The sequence below is a fragment of the Mesoplodon bidens genome (genome assembly GCF_964165515.1).
Source record: "Mesoplodon bidens genome assembly, contig: HAP1_SCAFFOLD_178, whole genome shotgun sequence".
Taxonomy (NCBI): Eukaryota; Metazoa; Chordata; class Mammalia; order Artiodactyla; family Ziphiidae; genus Mesoplodon; species Mesoplodon bidens.
Genome location: NW_027671948.1, coordinates 755,708 through 763,274, shown reverse-complemented (window position 1 = coordinate 763,274; position 7,567 = coordinate 755,708). Strand labels below are relative to the sequence as shown.

Below are 7,567 nucleotides of genomic sequence, written 5' to 3'. Positions count from 1 at the left end.
AAATGTTATCGTTTGTGCCTGAAAGGGTGTTTTTCCATGAGGTTAACATTTGAAATAGTAGACTAAGTAAAGCAGATTGCTTTCCTTAAAGTCGATGAGCCTCATACAATCATTTGAAGGCCTGAATAAAATAAAAATGCTGACCTTCCTCTGAGTAAGCAGGAACTCCTCTTGCCTGACTGCCTTGGAGCAGGGACATTGTTTTTTCCTGCCTTCAACTTGAATTTCCTGGGTCTTGAGCCTCCTGGCCTTTGGACTGGACCTACACCATGGACTCTCCTGGTCTCAAGTACGGCAACTGCAGATTTTGAGACTTGTCAGCCTCCATAATCACGTGAGCTAATTCCTTATTTTATATAATATACAAATATATCTTCTATTGGTTCTGTTTTTCTGGAGAATCCTAACATAATACCAACACTAACCACAAACATTTCAAAGAAACCTTCATCTTATAGTCCTATAGTGATATTTTAAAAGACATTATCTTAGCACAGACCAAGTTATAAACTATAAAATTTGATTATCAAATTTTTTTAATTTCGGGGGCTTCCCTGGTGGCACAGTGCTTAAGAAACCACCTGCCAATGCAGGGAACATCCGTTTGAGCCCTGGTCCGGGAAGATCCCACATGACACGGAGCAGCTAAGCCCATGTGCCACAACTACTGAGCCGGCATGTCACAACTACTGAAGCCCAAGCACCTAGAGCCCATGCTCCGTAACAAGAGAGGCCATCGCAATGAGACGCCCATGCACTGCAACAAAGAGTAGCCCCCACTCGTTGCAACTAGAGAAAGCCCACATCCAACAAAGACCCAATGCAGCCAAAAATTTAAAAATAAAATAAATACATTTAAAAAATAAAATTTAAAATTTTTCTAAAAACATCATCTGCTCTGAAGTTTTTTCATTCTGTGTTTGTATTTAGCTTTACATTCCTCATTAAAGAAAAACTGGATGCAATGTTTTTGTTTAGATATATGTATATTTCCTTCATGGAAATTTGAGGTTCCAGTTCATGCTAGTTTATTGATTTCCCTTAAAAAAGTTAGATTTTAAACCTTAGGTTTCTCTTAGTTATAACATGTATTTTAACATTATCTTCTAACCTAGGGAGTAATGATGAGGGATAAAAAATCTGAGAAACACCATTATCACCCCTTAGTATACATAGAACCATTCAATAGTATTATTTTAATATTTGAAGAGTAAAGTTGTCCAGATAAATTAATTATTAAATGATCTTGGGACATAAGGAGAAAATGTCCTACAAAATCAAGATTTCTTCTATTTAAATAGATTCTTCCAGTGAAGCCTACAATGGACTATTCCAAGGAAATTTTTGAAAGATTGCAATTATATTAAGACTAAACACTGGTGTTAAGCAAACATAGAATACAATTTTATTTCACTGAGAAACTGATCATGTAGTTCTTTTCCATCTCTAATGTATGATCCTATCATTAACATCAACTTATCAAATAGACATTGTTATTATTCTATTTCTTTACAGACTCAACAATTAAATGCCTCTAAAATTGCTTAGATAAGTGTACAAAGTGACAGTTGATATTTGATCCTTTGCTTCCTTCATAAACAATGATTATAGCACAGCATGAGCTTTCAAAGAGAAATAAAGGGACCCCCCAAAAAAGTACATTAGTCAAAGTCATGGTAATAAAACTGTAAGTGAAAACAGCTATTTTATCCAAAAACTTTAAAACCATTGAGAGCACTTAAAACAGTCCATCACTCTTTCTTGTACCTTGAGAACAGAGACCATGTCTGATTCTTCTGTGTATCTCCAGAGTCAAACACAAAATATTATTACACATATTTGGAATACTGTCTAGAAATGGCTGTTGAATTAATTAATTATAAATACCTAGATTGGTCTTATGTCTTCCACTATAACATCCTTAACTTCTAAGAAAATATTGACTTTTTAATATCATATACATGTGTAATATCTTATACGTATTTACTGGAGACAAGAAAGGGAGAAAAACAGTAGTTTTTTGTTTTGTTTTGTTTTGGTCTGCTTCTCCACTAGAATACAAACCTCATGGGAACAGACTTTGTCTCTCTGTTACTAATATATGCCCAAATCCCATACCAGTGCCTGGGCCATATTAAGTAATCAATAAATATTTACTGAATGAATGAATGAAAGATAATTTGAGATCAATGGTATTTCCTACCACTGTGGCTCATTCCATACAACATAATTGAGGCGTTACAAAAAATGCTTGCTGAGTGGCAGTGAAAGGACAAATGAGGCTGGAGGGGATAAATACATCCACACAGTTAAGCTCTTTCTCTAAGAATACACCTAAGCCTTTTGTTTTCTGACAAACAAAAGAGAAGTCTGCACTTACCCAAGACGAAGGAAATTGCTAAATCACGTGAAAGGGACTCCGAGACAGGTACCGCAGGCCCCGCGGCTTCGCCTTCACCTTGGCCTTCACACCCACCATGCTGCCCGCGCCGCCCTCGCAGGTGCGCCAGAGCTACCACGCCGACTGCGAGGCCGCCGTCAACAGTCATTTCACCCTGGAGCTCCACGCCTCTTTCGTGGGCCTGGCCGCGGCCTTTTACCTCCACCGCGACGACGTGGCCTTGAAGCACTTCAGCCGGTTCTTCCTGCGCCACTGTGGGCCCAGGGCCTGAAGCGCCTGCAGAACCAGCGCGGGGGGCCGCCTCAACTTCCAAGACATCAGGAAGCCAGTCAGTGACGAGTGCAACAGCGGCCTCAAGGCCATGAAGTGCGCCTTGTTCCTGGAGAAGCAAGTGGTCGACCCGGAGCCTGCTTCACTGCACCAGCTGGCCACCGACAAGTGCGACCCCCACCTGCTCCACTTCCTGGCAACTCACTACCTCAGCCAGTAGGTGGCGCTCATCAGACAGCTGGAGGGTCATGTCACCACCCTGAGCATGATGGGGGCCCCAGACGTCGAGCTGGCAGGGTAACTCTTTGACAAGCTCACCCTGGGCGACAGCGACAAGAAGAACTGAGCCTGGACTGGACTTCCCCAGAGCCACGGGGTGACCAGAGCCCTGGTCACCATGCCTGCCATGCAGACGGCAAGAGTGCCCTTGCAGAAGAAGTTCACTTAAGTTTTGGTTCTGTTTTTTTTTTTGGCAACAAGGGCAGGACTCTCTTTTCCTGGACTTTATCACTTAAGTTTTTTTCTTCCAGTTTTTCCATTTCTTCCAATAAAGTTATTGGTTCATAAATAAATAAAGGTCTCTGGTTGATTCATGTGGGCAAATCTCTCATTTTTTAAGTTTTAAAACAGGTATCCAGGAGTTTCTGAACACAGCCATACCCCAACCAGATGCAGCTCAGGATCTCCATAGTGGGAGGGAGAAGGTGTTCCATGGGGCCCTGGAAAACACAAAATCAGTCTTCCCCTTATAAATAATGTAGGTATATGGGGGTAGACTGGGGTGGCGTGGGGTGAGGTAGGGGTACCTGGTGAATGTGGGTGCATGTGCATAGTGAAAGTATAGAACCATAGCCTGAAAATCATGATTGCAGTTGCCTCTGGGGAACAAGTGAAGGGAATGGGATTGGGCAGGAATTAAAATAAAGGGTGTCTTCAGTTTCACCTGACATGTTTATGTGCATTAATTATGCAAATACTAATGGTTAAGTATGAGTAGCAAGATGGGGGGTGGAGGGGTTTGGAAGTCTGAATGGTGGAGTATCTCTTTGACAAGTTCACTCTGGGCAACAGTGATAATGGAAAAATGAGTGTTAGGCTGTCTTGCTCAGAAACACGGAGGTGACCTCCCATGGTCACCAATGCCTGGCATGCATGTTGTAATAACAAAACATCCACTTATATATGTTTTCTTTCTTTGTATCATATGTATATATGCATGCTTGTGTGTGTGTGTGTATATACATATATATATGTATAAACATATATATATATATATATATATATATTTTTTTTTTAACTCCAACAAGCAGCAGAGCTCATTTTGAAGTTCATTAGGAAGACGCCCTTTGTTGAAAAGCAGTTCGGCGATCACATTACTGGAAATGATATAGCTGCTTCCTAGACCTTTCCTGAGCCTGGCTGTATTTCTGCCCTTGGGTTTCACATATCCAACTTTGATTTAGTTTTTGTTATTTGCTACCAAGAGAACCTAAGCTAATATGTCCTATTATCAACACACTTTTACCAGCCTCCACTGTATTTACACTAGAGTAAATAGCTCTTCTAAGGTAGTAAATGACATTTTTCCCTTTATCCCTACTACAGAGTCCACTGAAAGGAAAAAGGATCAAGGGTGGAAGGGATCAAATAAGAACAATTTCCCGAATGGAAATACAGAATACTGAAGCCTGCTACCATATGCATCTCTTCTCACCTAAAAGTGTTTTCCTCATAATTTACAGAATTTTAATTCCTTAGATCAACCTTCCCAAGACTGTGTTCAGTATCAGCCAGTGCCTCAAAAACATTCACAAGTGTTCAGTGGAAAACTTGTATTAATCGAATTAGCAGGATTTTTTGTTTTGTTTTTTCAGTTTTTGTTTATTCTAGGAATTTTATCTCTGATGTAAAAAATATACATTTTGAATGTATAACGTGGGGATAAAATATTCAGTGTTTCCCAAACATTCTGATCATGGGATTCTTTTTCTACCAAATCTCACAGAACAGTATTCCAAAGAAAATAGCTTTGGAAACAACGTTAAAAGGTCCCACTGTGGGCTTCTCTGGTGGCGCAGCGGTTAAGAATCCATCTGCCAACGCAGGGGACATGGGTTTGATCCTTGGTCTGGGAAGATCCCACATGCCGCAGAGCAACTAAGCCCATGTGCCACACTACTGAGCCTGTGCTCTAGAGCCCACAAGCCACAACTACTGAAGCCTGTGCACCTAGAGCCCATGCTCCGCAACAAGAGAAGCCAGCAAAATGAAAAGCCCATGCACCACAATGAAGAATAGCCCCCACTTGCCGCAACTGGAGAAAGCCCGCATGCAGCAACAAAGTCCCAACGCAGCCAAAAAATAAAATAATATAAAAATAAAGTAAAAAAAAAAAAATAGGGCCCTTCGTGTGTTGTTCCAGAAGCACATGCCTGGTAGCTAAACCTCATTCACTTTCACTTAGAGGTCATTATGAGGAACGGGAACCTTTGCTGTGAAGGTTTCAGCACAGTAAGCTTTAGACAGTAAGTGTAATGCAGGGCCCTCACCATGACAGTGGGTAGGTATCACACACATCCATTTTGTTTCCTGATAGGTAACTCCCAACACTGTATTTTTCCATCTGTTCTAATTTACATTTCTAAATGAATGGTCTCTGGGAATGATAACATTGATGTTTCTCCAGCACTTATATCAAAGTCAAGAGAAAGTTTAAGGCTGCTAAGTAGTTTATATTCTTCACCTCCCTCTACCTATGTATTCATCTCACCAGCAGCAGAATTCTTCATTTATTTTCCAGACTAGATGGCTGAATTTTGGTCAGTAATACACCTTTTGGTCAAAAACAGTCTGTGCCTGCATCTTTTTGAAAATAAGATGACTGTTCCTCTCACCAAAGCATGCTGAAATTTCTCAGAATTCAGACATTTAACTATAAGAAAAGAAATAAGGCATACATACTATAAAACATTGTATTAATGAAGTCCAAGATTGTTAAATAAATATATAATAAGTAATGTGTTTAATGTGTAGCATGTTTTTCCTCCAGTAGAGATGATCAACATTATTCACATCATTATTTGATTTTTGAATGAGCACCTTATGGCAATGCATTCCTCTTTAGGTTCAATGTAGGACTTATCAAGTTTCTCTCCAGCCCTAAAATACATGTTGCAATTCTATAAATTGAAACTGCATTATTCCCAAACAATATAGTGGGCATGAGACAATATCAAAAATCTTGTATATTTTTAAAATTTAAATGTGTTCCCACAACAACCCTTAGGTATCAATTCTCATGACACCTCCACTGAATTTGATAAGGTGTCTATTTTATTCCCAGGCAGATTCAGCGTAATACAAAACTATTATTTTCTCAATATGAGAAATATTCTATCACATTAATACATGATTATATAAGGCTGGAAAATAAGAAGGTGATTAAAGCAAGCTTCTCAACAAGAATACTATTTCAGTCTGGCCCATCTTATTAACCACAACTTTCATTTGTCTACTGTTTGGCTGATTAATTCGATTCAACAGGCATTTACTCTTTTTTTTAAAATAAAGTCCAATATTCTCGACTGTTTATTCTATTTTATTTTATTTTATTTATTTATTGGCTGCGTTGGGTCTTCATTGTTGCGCATGGGCTTTCTCTAGTGGTGGCGAGCGGGGGCTACTCTTCGTTGCACTGTGCAGGCTTCTCATTGTGGTGGCTTCTCGTTGCAGAGCAGGGGCTCTATGCATGTGGGCTTCAGTAGTTGCAGCACATGGGCCCTAGAGGGCATGGGCTTCATTAGTTGCAGCATGTGGGCTCAGTAGTTGCGGTGCACGGGCTCTAAGGTGTGTGAACTTCAGTAATTGTGACTCACGGGCTCTAGAGCGCAGGCTCAGTAGTGTGGCGCCCAGGCTTAGCAGCTTCGCGGCATGTGGGATCTTTCCAGACCAGGGCTCAAACCCGTGTCCCTGCACTGGCAGGTGGATTCTTAACCACAGCACCACCAGGGAAGTCCCAAGCATTTATTCTTAATAAATGAGTTTGTGCTGGGGAATCAAAGTTAAATAAGACATGTACTTGGTCCAGTTAAACTAAATATATTAGCACTTTGCCAATTTTCTAAGAGGAAAATACAAGTCCAATATGAGGTTATTTTAATAAACAATTAAATCAATAGTATAGCTAGGGAGTGTTTTCATTTATTACTCTCCATTTTAGCTTTATAAAGAGGTATGCTACCCAGTCGTTCAACAAACTCACAAATGGGAATGCAGCAATTTTTAATAAGTATGAGAAATAATGTAGGCCAGCTATTCCTCTCTGAATGGTGGACTCTAAATGAATCTAAAGCATCATCAAAAAAAGTAAAATAAATCAAAAACAAATGAAGCATCATCATAATGACCATCATCTGGGTAAATTATGCTGTCGAAATAACATGTTAAGGAACTTCCTCTTCCTAATAATAAGGAATGTTACCTGATGGAGAGAGAGAATTTGGGGAAGAGCAATAATACAACATGATCAACAGATTAAATTTTAGCAAACAAGGACACTCATTTGTTTACATATTTTACACTGCTGTTGCCTACAGACAGAGGAGGCACCTGAAGGTATATTTTACTAGTGTGGGTCACATAGGAGTCTTCTAAGGAACTGGTTTAAAAACATCATTCCAAAACTAGTAAAAAAAAAAAAAAAAGTTATTTCCACTGTAGATTTGAACCTGTAAGTAATCTATAGGTAAATGTAATCTAAAAAATATTAGGGCAGCCTTAATGGCAGTGCTTTATATAAGAAAGAAACACATACTTGCTGAAAGCTTTTACAGCATCACTAGCTTGCATCCAATAATAAAAACAGCCTACACTTTTTATTTTTACATCTTTATTGGA

At 39.5% G+C, this 7,567-nt stretch overlaps 1 pseudogene across 1 annotated transcript; it reads left to right on the top strand.

The window, feature by feature from the left end:
- Positions 1–1,992: 1,992 nt before the first annotated feature.
- Positions 1,993–3,373, top strand: LOC308610774 (ferritin heavy chain-like; annotated as a pseudogene). The gene has a single exon. The product of its transcript is annotated as a ferritin heavy chain-like (transcript).
- The last annotated feature ends 4,194 nt before the right edge of the window (positions 3,374–7,567 follow it).